A 14,163-nucleotide genomic window follows, 5' to 3' on the forward strand; every position below is an offset into this window, starting at 1 on the left:
AATGGAGGTCCTTCTCCCACTTTGATCATGCATGTAGTCATGCACTCATGATCATCTACTTTATATCCATCAAAACCCACAAGCATGTCATCCTTTAGATTCCACCTACAAGCAATAATAAGCACAAGTCTGTAAGATAATATGCAATCCTCTTGCATTCAAAAACAAGATTTAGATTATGAAAATAATTTAGAGAAAAAGGAGGTTACCTTATCCGCTTCTTTATTGCAGTTTCATCTTCCAATATGATGAAGGGAATCCTTGACATGATTCCATGCTTTTCTTTTTCATTTTCATAAATTTTAGTGATTGTATCAAAAAGATATCCATGTATACCAGGTACAAACTGAGTAGCAAGTCTTTGCCCTCGCTTTATCGTTGATAAAGAAGGTCCATTGACGTTGGAACTCAAGAAGTCATGTAACCTTGGACCTCCCCACATCCTTGCAACCTCAAATATTGCCTTTGTGTTCTCACTATATCTTTGTCCAGCACTTGACTTGATTATGTTTGTGGCAACATCTTGTAGAAAGCCCCATAAGGCAACTTTACCTGGGCTTCGATTATATTGTTGCAAAATCGTTTTACATCCTTTCGATTGAGAGACTCTACGCTAGCTTCTCTTAAAGTGCGGACTCTTACTGAAAGAATGGCAACCTGAGACTTTGTCCACCATAGTTGCTTAGAAAGGTCTCTTACTCGACTTTTAGTAAAAAGAGTTGCATTTCTAAGCTCACTCTTTGTAAGATCATCTAGCCTTCTTCCACAACCGGTACCCCTATCTCCTCTCTTATTCTCAACCTTCTCTTCTTTGTACAATCTTATTCTAAAGTCAGCAAGTTTAACTATCCCCTTGCAATGGTGGCATGTAAATCCTTTAAATGGTTGCCCATCTTGTGAAATGTGTATGCAACTTATGTGACGAAAGCATCCATCCACATGAATATCAATACATCCATTATTTAACGTCGCCTTAACATGACGCTCTATAAACCAATACTTCGCACCACATTGATCATCTAAGAAAAACTTTATCTTGACATACTTGTTACCTACTTTGACCTCATGGCTCCAAAGGCCTCAACATAGCAAGTCAAAATTTACAAAAGAGATTCATTTTCTCTATTAAAACTTGAATCAACAGAGAAAGCACTCATACTTGGGCTTCTAGTTTTTGTTGAAACCAAAAAGTTGCTAAGAGACTCTTTGCTTTGGATCATGCTCCTTATCCTTTCGAGGATGCCCTTGCAAGCCAGTGAGTGCTACCTTTGGATTTTCATCTTTTCTCATGAGCGACTTGATATGAGAGTTTGACTTTGTGTGTTCATTGAGAACTGTGTACAAATCTGGTCTTGGAGGACATAAACGCAACCATGCATCATCATATTTGCATCGCACCTTCACCAAGCTTTTGTCCTTAAAATCATGTATTGTAGCTTCAACAACCTCAAAATCCCAACCTATTCAAATGATAGGAGATGAGTAAGAGACTTAATGTAAGAAGATGGAAAATACTAATTGAGGAATAAAGGAACAAATAATACCTTCATTTGTCGACATAAAAGATTTCATCTTCTGTATCGTATCTTCTATCTCTCTTTCATCATCCTTTGTCGGTTGATGCACTACTTTGGGCATATCTTCTTTTCGTAGTCCTCGAGCAACCATATACTTGAGCTCATGCTTTTTACTTTCTAATATGTGAAATCTCATGAAGTTAGAGAAGCAATTGTATGCTGCATGCTTGCCTTCTATCAATCCTTTACCATAAAGTTCATTACACTCATGACACCAAATTCGCACATGGGGCACCCCATTGAAGTCCTCAAAATGTAACTCAAACTTATCATCCCTTAACACTACCATTTCCTTTAGCTTTGATCTAACTCTATCAAATTCACATTGCCAAAGTTCAAGAATACTTGGGCTCAGTAATCTACTAGAAAGCTTTGAAGACATGTACACTTGGGCATCAAGATTTATGTCATCAGCTAGTTGAGTGCAATGTCTTTTACATGGATAAGGAGTTTCCTCTATGCGGCATAGACTTCTCTTGATGTGCACTAAGAGTTGATCACTGATTGTCCATCGTTCCTCTTCCCATTTGGTTATTGTATATTCATCCTCAACAAACTCAAAGGGTTCCAATAGAAGCTCATCACCTTCAATTTGTTCACGAACATGAGAGAATGTGGGATGATCATCTCAACTGCAAGCCGCAAACCGGCATGGGGTTGAGTGTTAAATCTTGCTAGTCAATTATTCATCTCGGCCAATGTCATTCTATTTTGTTTTTCCACAAACATATAGTTAGTTGCATTGAAATAAATCTGCCGCAACTTGCCACTCCATGTTGACTGTTTTGTGAAATCCTCTTTGAAGTAGTATTCCTTACACTTCTTATAAAACTTAATAACCTCCTTAATCATGTATCCCATGGCAAACACATCTGATTCTTTACTGTAAGCATTGGTGTTCTCAGGGTCGATTATTTCTGGAGCTTGCCAAGGTCGGAGCCGATTTTGTCTTATTGCTGTACTCTTCTTGACCTTATAAGTCACATCATCCATATCTGAAGTACGCTTCACAAAATTAACAGCTTCTCTTGATTCACTGTATCGAAGTAGCAATCCCCAATCAATGATGCCAACCCATGGACTATGATTCTTGGTAAAATCTAGCATGACATTGAAAGGGTGTAGATCACAATGTATAATGCCTTCTTGGTGTACAGCTGCTAATGCATCAACCAATGTGTGTATGATGTCTGGGGTAGCTTCCACAAATGCCTTTAATCTCATAAGCTGTACATCACTTAGTATTGGATCTGGTTCCCTCCTAGTGACTCCATTGCCTTTCAAGCATAACACTTGCTTTCTGAAAGTCCCTTTCTCAAAGGGTAGCTGCGTCATCATGTCTCCAATACTCCCTCCATTGAAGTATGGAAAAATGTTGATCTAGGGTAAGCTTCTAGTAAATCCTATGCATCTGACAATCCTTGGATGTAATATTTGCATTCCATACTCTTTGTCAAATGAATTTAAGGTGTGAGATATGTTTCCTTTGTAGCGCTTTGCTGCATAAGTAATACCTCGAGGAAAGAAAGAGATGCCATTAAAAGTGACTTTAAAGCATACTCCAAATGAGCCAGCACCAAGATTCTCACCCTCCTCTATAGCCTCATGGGGGATACCTAACACAATTGAACAATCACCATTCCTAAATGAATGTGCTTTGTGAGAAGCGTCCCCGCGACTACCCTCAATAGCTAACCATGCCTCAGAAGATGGATCACATGAATGTTTTGATTGCTCATATCACACTCTCTTCAAAATAGTGAAATGTGAATCTATGTCTTTTGCCCTCTTGCTTCTACCCTTCTCCTCTTTCCACTTCAAATCCCAAAAACCTAATTTCTCCATGTCAATATTAGGAGGCAAGTCATCTCGCAAGTCTTATGCACATTTCTTCATATTTCCTATGATGCTATTGATCATCTGACGTACTCCACCTTCATTCATTTCACTCTTGGGTAGTATCTCTCCCATTGTGTTGGCTATGACCTCATTGTAGAAACACTCTGTCCGTATTGCATTGCTAGTTATGTCTATTATTTGCTCCTTGCTCATCTTACTTATCCCTATACAAAGATGCTGCCTAATGACTTTGAGCCAATTATTCCTTTGCTCTGCTTGCATCTTTTGACAAAAGGATTTCTGGCAAAACATGCATGAAAAAACCAAGTATTGAGAGAGAATCTAAAATATATTCATATTTTAAATAATCAATGAACACAAAGTTAATTACAATAAAGAACACAACGAACTCCATTCTTATGAAATTTGCATCATGCTTACATGGGCCTACCATTTGAGTGTGTGGAGAAGTGTGTGTTAGACACTAGATTCTACACTAGAAGTGTAGTCCCCTACATTCTACACAAAATATTTCCAAAGAGGACAATGATGCAAGTACAGGTAAAAGACAAATAGCGAAGAGTGAAATGGAAGTAAGGCAAGTAATGAATCAAGGGAGATGAATTCCTCTAGAAAGAAGTAATGCATGGTGGCACCAGCATGATAGGGGTATAAAGTTGAAGTTGACAATGCCCCTAAAGAGTGCAAAGCAAGGTGTTCTTTTTCATGTGGAAGAAACTGTATACCTTTGAGTTATGATTGCTTGCTAGCAATAAGAATCCTTACAATTTGCTCACAATTTGGGCCTTCACAATTAATGTCAGGTTTTTATTGAGGATGGAAACTTGGTAGAAGAATACCAACATGCAAATCCGAATCTCAATGCTACTTATAACCAAGGCGGTCATAGCTGAAGGAGTCTAACTAAGCTATTATTTTACCAATTGCAACAACGCATGGGTTTCCCATTAGCCTATTAATTATACTAGATCACAAGTATTCTAAACTAAATAACACAAACAACCATTTCATATGCAAGCTACAATGACACGAACATCCAATCAAATGACTAAGTGTCAAAGCTTGGACAATTACATTTAATAATGTTAAGTACAACAACATCAAAAGTCGAATAAACGACCAAGTGTTGAAGTCAAAACTATCATACAACACTAATAACCTACAAGGACACTGAAAGCCAAATAAATGACCATGTGTCGAAGTTTAAACATTTGTTTTATGAAATAAGGTACGACAACACTGAAAGCTGAATAAACGACCTAGTGTCAAAGCCTACTTATTTTATAAATTATATATCTAAGAAACAACACCAAAAGTTGAATAAACGACAAAGTGTTGAATTCTATTACTCTTCTAAGGTTGAGAGATGACACATACAGTCGAATGATACGACCAAGTGTTGAGCTAGTTTCAAAACAATGAGAAGGAGTCCTTGTAATGACATCAAAGGTTGAATATTACAACCAAATGTCGAAATGCAGACAGACTTACTTAACCGCACATATAATCGAGTAATACGATCCAATGCGGAAAGATAAGCACCATGCAAATGCATGGCCCAAGTAATTGACTCAAATATTACATTACAAATCAGATGATCGACGTATTATGTTGAAAGGCTAAATATGACACTATGTCGATATCTAATAGTCATGTAATATCAAGAATAAAAAAGTTATGACATTGACATACTATATGAAAAGACGACACTACATCGAACATACGTGAAGAAGAAACCCCCCCCCAAAAAAAGCTTATCAACTTATCAAAAATTTGCCAACAGATGGATTATTGAGCAGAGAAAGAAAAGCTATCATACCTTTATTTCAATTATAGTTTTGATTTTGAATTGCTAACTAGGCACAAAGGGAACAGAGAGTGGACAATTAATAGAAATCCTCTTAGTAGAAGGCAAGCTATAAACTCCAGTTGAAAACTCCAGTTGAGTCGTTCCCAAACTTCAAGGGTAATGTAATCTAGGAAGATTCCCAAACTCATCCCCTAAAAACACAACATAGTGCAGTTTCAATCTCACGATAGTCACTCATAAGATTGAAAACCATAAACTCCATAAGATTGAACAAAGGTTGTGAAACACAACATAGTGTAGTTTCAATCTCACGATAGTCACCATAAGATTGAATAAAGGTTGTGAAACCTTAAAATATGATACCTTAATAAATGTAAAAGCATTAAACATTAATAGATATTAATTAATTCAAAGGTTTGATTCAAAGGTTTGGCTCTCGCAAAAGTTTTCTAAAAAAAGAAAAGCTCTCAAGATAGAGTATCATAGAGATGGATCAGTACTATCAAAGAGGGAGAGAGTATTAAGGAGGCAGAGAGGGAGCACATTTGATGAGAAGATCAGGCTCATACTTAAGAAGATCAGGTCCATACTTAAGAGACAGAGGAGCTCCATGTTGTGCATCAGTAACAACATCTCAGCGGGGTTTGCAAGCTGTGTGGACTTGCAACCCTCTACTCTACCTTGGACATATGTCACTAACAAAGAGTATTGTGTCCATTGCCTACACTGAAACCGCACTATCAACGACAGGATGGGTGGGCTCGGGAGTCAATTTCAATGGGACTTCTATGGTGGGTTCCAATGCCTTGGTACAGTTGCCGTCCAAGAGCCCAATGCAGCAGCATTGTTCTTTGTTGCAAGCTTACCTCGGCCATTTGCAAATGACATTACTATCCCTCTGGGAATATAATATATATTGCAAAGAGGGCTCAAATGATGGAATTCAACGGCACAGATGACGGAATTCAAGGGCAGAATAGCAATTAAGGGCGGCTGGAATAAAAAGGGTGCAAATGACGGAATAAATTCAATTCAAAGGCCTGCAATTAGCCATGAGGAACCACAATAGTACCGAAGTAAAAGAGAATGCTGAAGTGAACAGTTTATGCACTAAGCGCAAGGGCTAGCTGGCTAGCTAGGTTGGAACCTGATATCTTGCACAGGTCGATTGGAGAACCCACAGGTGATCGAACAGCGTTGCAGCTAGCGGTTGAAACCAATAAGAGAACCCATAGGTCGAGCAGCACTGTAGCTAACAGGGCATGTTGACTTCCTGTTGCTGTGAAGTAGTCTCTGTGTTAATGAACGTGTAGGCCTGCAACTGCTGAAATGGAGGATTGAGAATAATGCAAAGCCAAACAATGCTGATAATTAGATTGGGGAGCAGTCAAACTTCAAATGAACAGACAAGATGGATATTGAGCGACCTCGGTATTGGAAATACCTAGCTTTCATCCATTAAATTAAGGTGCAGAACAAAATCTTGGAGAACGAGGCGATGGAGATAGTTGCAGATGGAGGTGTACAGCTTTTTTGAGGAGCGAGCCTACACGAGACGATGAAGCATACTCTCTGGAGGGAGGAGCGTGGAGGGTTGGGCAAGTACAGGGCATGAAGAGCACTGCAGGAGACATCAGCGTTCGAAGAGGAAGAAGTGGAGAGGGTGTTGATTTAGCAAGAGGGGATCATGGAGGATGGGGAAAAAGGGGATGGTGAGGAAGATGGAAGAGGATTAGGAGGGGATTTCAAAAGCGGCGGCCCATTGAAGGGCCATTAAATTTTGGCAGCAAGATTTAGCAAGATTTAGATAAGATTGCATGAGCTATCACCTTCATAGCTTGTAGAGAGCTTGTAACCGTGTTATTCATATATCATTTGATTCCATATTTCAAGAATATTCTCACAATATTGCACAACCTAGACATCATGGTTGGATTGATTTTGCAATTGCATCCTCGACAATTCTTCCCCTATGGTTGATAGTGAATGGGAGAGGACTTGTGAGAACGTTCTAAAACAAGATGGCCTCATGGTTGAATTTTATAAGGGATTTTGGCATGTCAATTAGAACGTTTTGGTTAGTATGCTTAATTTTATGTGTTACAATGGTGTTCTATTAGAAGGCATGACTAATGATTTGAGTTAGTAGACAGAGTTGTGATGCCCATCAGGGAGGCACCAAGGCTCCAACTGAGGCAACAATGAGCCTTACAATAGTGGCTACCTCTCTAGCCAAGAGCAGATCAAGTTCCCTCTCATTGCTCTATGCCAGCGGGGACGAGGCACACTATAAAAGAGGAGGAAAGGGAGGAGTAAGGGCAAGGTGAGACAAAGGTCTCTTGTAGAGCAATGGATGCTAGGGCCTAGCCAAAGAAATGAAACTTCATGACCGATGATGCCAAATAGATTCTGAACACAAGAGTCGCATTGTCATTGGTGTAGAGACAATAGAGGGAAGAGGATGGAGATGTAGGCATTTAGCAAATATAGATTCCACCCCATAAGATCCATAGCTTGTAATGGGTGGAATCCATAGTTTTCACGCACACTAAATATTTGTGAGTCTAATTATTTTTCCCTTTCATAGGCATATAACCATGGTGGATGCCACTTGGCCTCCTTTGCCCCACTCTCTCCTAGTCCTCCTAGCAACACCTTGTGCCTCCCCTTGCCTCATGGAAATAGTAGCCCTCTTAGCGAACATTTTCTCTTTGCCCTACACTGACCTCTGCTCATCCATTGCTTCAACTCGCCTAGCCATGTGGTTGCCCCGCTATCCACCAAGACTCCTAGCTATGGTGAAAGGGAGGTGGCTCAATGGGTTTCCTTGTGCCCCCCTCAACCCTGTGTACATTAGGTTAGCTACTTCTTGTTAAATTATGCTAGGTTTCATTATTACTGTACATTGTGTTAATCGGATGTATGACTATAATATAACTGCATTTAGGACCTATGCTCCAATGCCATGCTAACACCTATGTACAACCACATCCATGACAACTTGGGGAGATTTTAGCATTGTCCTTCTAATAACTAATCCACCACTAAATGCCGCAAACAACAAGATGCCATTTCTAGGCATTTTTAGGCATTGTGTAGCATATGCTGCAAACAACAAGATGACATTTCTAGGCATTGTATAGCATATATAATACCTTGAGAAAAGATATGGTCTAAAGAAGCTAAAAAGGGTTTTCTTTAATCTTTGAAGATACCATACATAAGAGCCTTCTTTAGCTCTCAATCTAGCAGACACAAGGGCTTACGTTCTCCTAACCTAGAAATAGTTTTATTCTTTCATTTACTTTGAATTCATCATGTTTACCATATTCTAGTTCAAACTGTCACTGGTAGTGATGCTCATGGTACTTGCTAATCTACAACTCTAGGCACAAGTGCATGAAAAACCCTCAAGCATAATGGGATTCTCACTCAATGACAAATTCTCATTTTGCTTTTGATCCCTTGTTGCTATATGGATACTATATTTTCCGAATAGGGCTATCTAAAAATCAATACCTTACGTCTTTACTCTCACAGGTTTTATCCAATGGATTTAATTATAGGAGTGGCTCTCCACTATCTATCCTTTTTTAAATAATAGATCAATTGTTGGAGCGCCAGAAGGATCTTTACGAAGGCAGTGCTAAATAGACTGAGTAGAACTTAAGAAAATCAAGTATAAGAGGCATCAACTTCAAAAATAATCCTCCACCATTGATTCAATGCAATCCCTCTGTGGATAGAAAGAAAAAAAAAGAGAGTGACAAGATTTAAAAACTCCAAAAAATAAATTCAAGCATTCTAATCTCATCCTAACGAAAGATCAATAAAGAGAGAAAATTATAGCATCATAATCTCATCCTAATGCAAAGGCCAAAAAGAGCAATAAAGAGAGAAAAGGTTTTTAGAATTCTCTAGAATTCAAGAAAGCATAGTATCCTAATCTCATCCTAATGCAAAGGCCAAAAAGAGAAATAAAGAGAGAAAAGATTTTTAGAATTCTCTAGAATTCAAGAAAATGCAAGAGGAGTGCTTACTCATTTCAAAAGGAAAATGCCAGTACTAGCATTTCAAAATGTCCCATGACATAAGCCACTCTGTGCAAATATCCATGTCACATGTTGCAAGCTTCTAGATAATTTTTAATATAAAATGCCCTTCTGTATATTAACCTTTGGGTATTAAATTACTTCCTTATGTATATATAAATCTGTAAGTAATTGAATGAATAAAAACCCATCTGTTGAACTCATGTGATAGGGTTACATATGACAAGTGACCCCCTCGAGTGTGAACATATCCCATGCTTCTTTCGATGTCTTGATGGTGTTGAGTTGTCCTAGCATGACACCTTGCACATTCTCCTTGATCAGATGATCTATGCATACTTATCTTTATTATCCCATTCTGCTTGTGTTTGGGCAATGGTAGGATCTACTATAGGTGCAAAAATTGTTTGTGTAGGAGATCCCACTGTGGATCCCGTTGCTGGTGTTGTGACAACAGGTGGAGTAGAGCTACTACTGGCTAGATCGTCCAATGGTCTAGATGTAGATCCATCGACATACTCCCATTTGTCCTGAAGTACAAGGATGGTCTCCATTCGGTATTTCCATGTGTCATAATTGGAGTTGTCTAGCTTAGTAGATGCCTCGAGATTGAGATTGCTGGTCATAGACATGGTGCAAGATATGTACTCAAAGTGTCGTGAAAATCACTGTCTGAAGCAACTGCAAAACACTGACTATAGCAAGTGAAATCTGAATTGTCAGTGGTGAAGATAGAACTACAATATATATAATCCGATCTGAATTACAAGGCTTGTGGCAAATGATGCTGGGAATAGCCAAGAGGCTTTACAAGGTTGAAATGATGTGCACAATGTGGTGAAATAGCCGAATAGGCTTTACTATGATGGCATGTTGTGTGAAACACTACTACAAAACTAGGTAGAAATGGCATAGCAAATGGCACACAATTTCCAATTTTTCTATTTCTTATGTACAAAATGGCAACAACTTCTCAAATTGCCATATTTTTTGCAAAAATGGTAGTTAGAAATGGCATCTAGTTCTTGAACTGCCATTTGTTTGGAAGAACTGGCAACAAAAAATGGCAACCTTTTATTGTCTGCCATTTCTTAGCAATAATTGGTAGCACCAAATGGCAGCCAATTCTTGGCTACCCTTTCTTATGAGGAAATGGAAGCAAATTTTTGATTGCCATTTCTTATGAGGAAATGGCAACAAATTTGGGACTGCCATTTCTTCATAAGAAATGGCAGCAAATTCTTGATTGCCATTTCTTGGTAGAAAATGGCAGCCATTTCTTGACTGCCACTTTGTTCAAAGAAATGGCAAGCACTTCTTGACTGCCATCTAAGAAGAAATGGCAGCACAAAATGGCAACTATATCTTGACTGCCATTTCTTACGAAGAAATGGCAACCATTTTTTAACTGCCATTCTTACCAAGAAATGGCAGCACAAAACGCATATGTGGAGTAAAATTACACAATGATTGATCATTCAGTTGCTGCAAAGTATCTTATTGTTGCTAAAGATTCTGTACTACCATTCACAACATTGATATTATTGTCACTATTTCTGTATTGTCTAAATGTGAAAGATTAATCAAAAGTCTTAAGTGCATCAATACTGATAGTACACAGTGTGAAGAAGTCATCTAAAATTCTAAGGAATAACTTTTACCTTTTATAACACACGCATATTACTTGAAAACAAATATTATTCAATAGTTGATTGAGAAATAAATAATACAATTTTTACATAGCAAAATAGAATATAAAATTATAAAGACATTACATGAAGAGTTTTCCAAGAAACATTCAAGCCTATGGTTTGACCCAATATTTGAATCTCATAATTTTCTTTAAATATACAAGCATCCTTAATGATTGCATCATCAACACTTCCGATGGGTATGATACTTTGTATAGGCCTTAATGAAAGTAATAGAATTGTTCTTGCAAAAGTTTTATGTGGATCAGGTATCTTTTTCATGGCCGGGAATGTGTATTTCCACAATTCTTACCATGCAACGTGGATGAGTGTTAAAAATATGCATCAGTGTGCTTCTAGCATATGTGTGTGGGTTTGATGGATATGATACTTTATACAAGTATTAATACCAATAATACACTTATCCTTGCAAATTTTCTAGTTGATAGGATATCATTTGCATGGTTGGGCAGGCGTATTTTCACAATTCTTAAATATGCATCATGCATGAGTGCTTCTAGCATATCTATGGGTGTCTGACAACCATGATACTTTACATAGCTTCAACAAGATAAAAACCCTGTGCTTTCAAAGTTTGATGGAGATGAGGCATCAATTTCATGGTTGGGCATGTGTGTTTTCAAATTTCTTACCATGCATTGTGCATGAGTGCTAAAAATTATGCTACAAAATCAAGCAATGAGTAAAAAGCAACAATGTCAAGCAACAAAGTAATCAAAACAAACAACAGAAATGAAAGAACAAAAACAAGATAGCAAGATACCAAGAAAGAAACGAAGTCAAGCAAGCAAGCAACAAGATGCAATCATATTAAGCAAGCAAGTAATTGGAAAATTTTGGCAGCATCTCCCCTGGGCCGTAGAAAAATCTCATATTTGCCTTTTAGCAACCACAAAGACATAAGAAACATATAAACACACAATGCAGATTCCAAAGATTATTCTTATGTAGATGAAAGGGTTGGTAAGCTTACCTAGAAGAAGAAATTTGAAGACAAACCACTCAAAATATCATCCACTTCTTTAGTTCCCAGAGAGTTCCCAAAAGAGAAATCTTCTTCTTCAAGCTTGGAGTGGAGGGGAGTGGGCCAACAATGGTGTGGGTGGTGTAGGAATGGCAGGGGAGGGTAGGGAGATGGTGGAAAGGTCATGAGGAAGAGGCAAAAAGTTAGCAAGATCTCAAATAAGAGAGGTGTGGCAAAAGAAAGAGGCATTTGGGTTTGCTTTTTGAAAGTTTATTTGAGTCGGTATAGGCATCGGTATATACCAGCACCTATACTGACAAATATAAAGTTTTCCTTTGTTTTTGCATTTCCTAAAACTAATAGTACTTCTCTCACTTCTAGTTTCTTACTAGGTTTAATAAATTATGACTTGTATTGGATTATAAAATCTTGTAGCTTGGGAGGCCCTGTTTTAGGGTGCATGTTGACTTTTTTTATCATATCTCCTTTTTTACCACACTTTGCACCCTTTAAAACATACATCATTGTACTTTTAGCCATGCATATGGTATTAGATGTGCATGATATTTTTCAAAAGCCTCAAACCAGGTGATTTCAAGTTCTATGCAAAGAATCATGGCCATTCGATGTCATTTTCTTTGGATATTTCCTAGTTTCGCACCATGCATCATGCATGGTCATTGAAAAACATACATCTGTCAACTTCTAGCCATGAAAATGACATTTGATAAGCATCATACTTTGTGCAAGCAGTAAAATGGGTGAGTTCAAGGCTTGTGCAAAGTATCATGGCCATTTGGTGTCATTTTCATGGCATAGAATGGATATTTCCTAGTTTTTCACCATGCATCATGCATCATTATTCAAAAACATACATCAGTGTGCTTGTAGCCCGGCTTGGAATGGATATTTTCTAGTTTTTCACCATGCATCATGCATGAGTGTTGAAAAACATGCATTGATAAAATGGCATTTTATGGACATGAAACTTTGTAAAAGCCATAAAATAGGTGATTTCATGGCTTGTGCAAAGTATCATGACCATCTCATGTCATTTTCATGGCTTGGAATGGATATTGCCTAGTTTTTCACTATGCATCATGCATGAGCATTGAAAAATATGCATTGGTGTGCTTCTAACCATAAAAACGGTATTTTTAGGGAGTGAAACTTTGCACAAGCCTTAAACAAGGCAATTTCAATGCCTATGCAAAGTATCATGCCCATCTAATGTCAATTGCATGGCTTGGAATGGATATTTCCTAGTTGTTCACCATGCATCATGCATGAGCATTGAAATACATGCATTGGTGTGCTTCTAGCCATGAAAAATTAAAAAAAAAGACCCTTGCAAAGTTTGGAGCTGATCCGATGGTGGGACATACGAATGCGGATGTCCATTGTGCATTTTTCCTTCACATACATAGCATCCACATGCAAATATGGGAATTCTAATTCCCCGGTGTCACATTCGACATCCAATGCACCTTACACTTTGCAAGGACATCAAGGATGATTTTTTTGCGTTAGTTTCTTGAATAAGAAAAAGTTTTATATGGCTTATGAAAGTTTATATGCTTTTATAAAAATAAAAGCTCAGTATATTCGCCACAATTTGAAACTAAAATTAAAAAAAGAGCTAGGTTTTACCCTTTACGATTATAAAATTATAAATAAAGTCCATGAAAATTCGCCAAAGTTTTATATAATAAATAAATATATTTGGAAAATTTCACCAGCATATTAAATATAAAATTTAAAATTTTGGCTAGATATATAGAGTTAAGCCCCAAAAGAAGACTTGTACAATCAAGTACAATCTAGTGTTAACATTTAATGTTTGCTAGAATGATAATAATGTGGAGGTTTTATCTATTTGAACACGAAGCCGTTTTATACTGCATAAAATGTAAATGCAATGTACTAGCCAATATATCCAACATAGTACAAATCTCATACAAATTGAATTCAGTACTGAATCAATACCTTAACTGGACCAATGCATGGCCTTATATCCAACATATATTTGGCTAAGTTAGGCCTATGGTAGGCCCATCACTAGCACTATGTCTGCCCCTCATCAAGTCATATAGTAGGGATATATGTCTTCATGCTTCTGTCTTCAACAAGGACATGGAAGGACACTACATAGATAGAATGGGCAAGAATGGGTAGCATAGCAGCACGG

Source organism: Dipteris shenzhenensis, chromosome 23 (genome assembly GCF_047967505.1).
Source record: "Dipteris shenzhenensis isolate YYH24624 ecotype China chromosome 23, Dip_SZ_1.0, whole genome shotgun sequence".
Lineage (NCBI taxonomy): Eukaryota > Viridiplantae > Streptophyta > Polypodiopsida > Gleicheniales > Dipteridaceae > Dipteris > Dipteris shenzhenensis.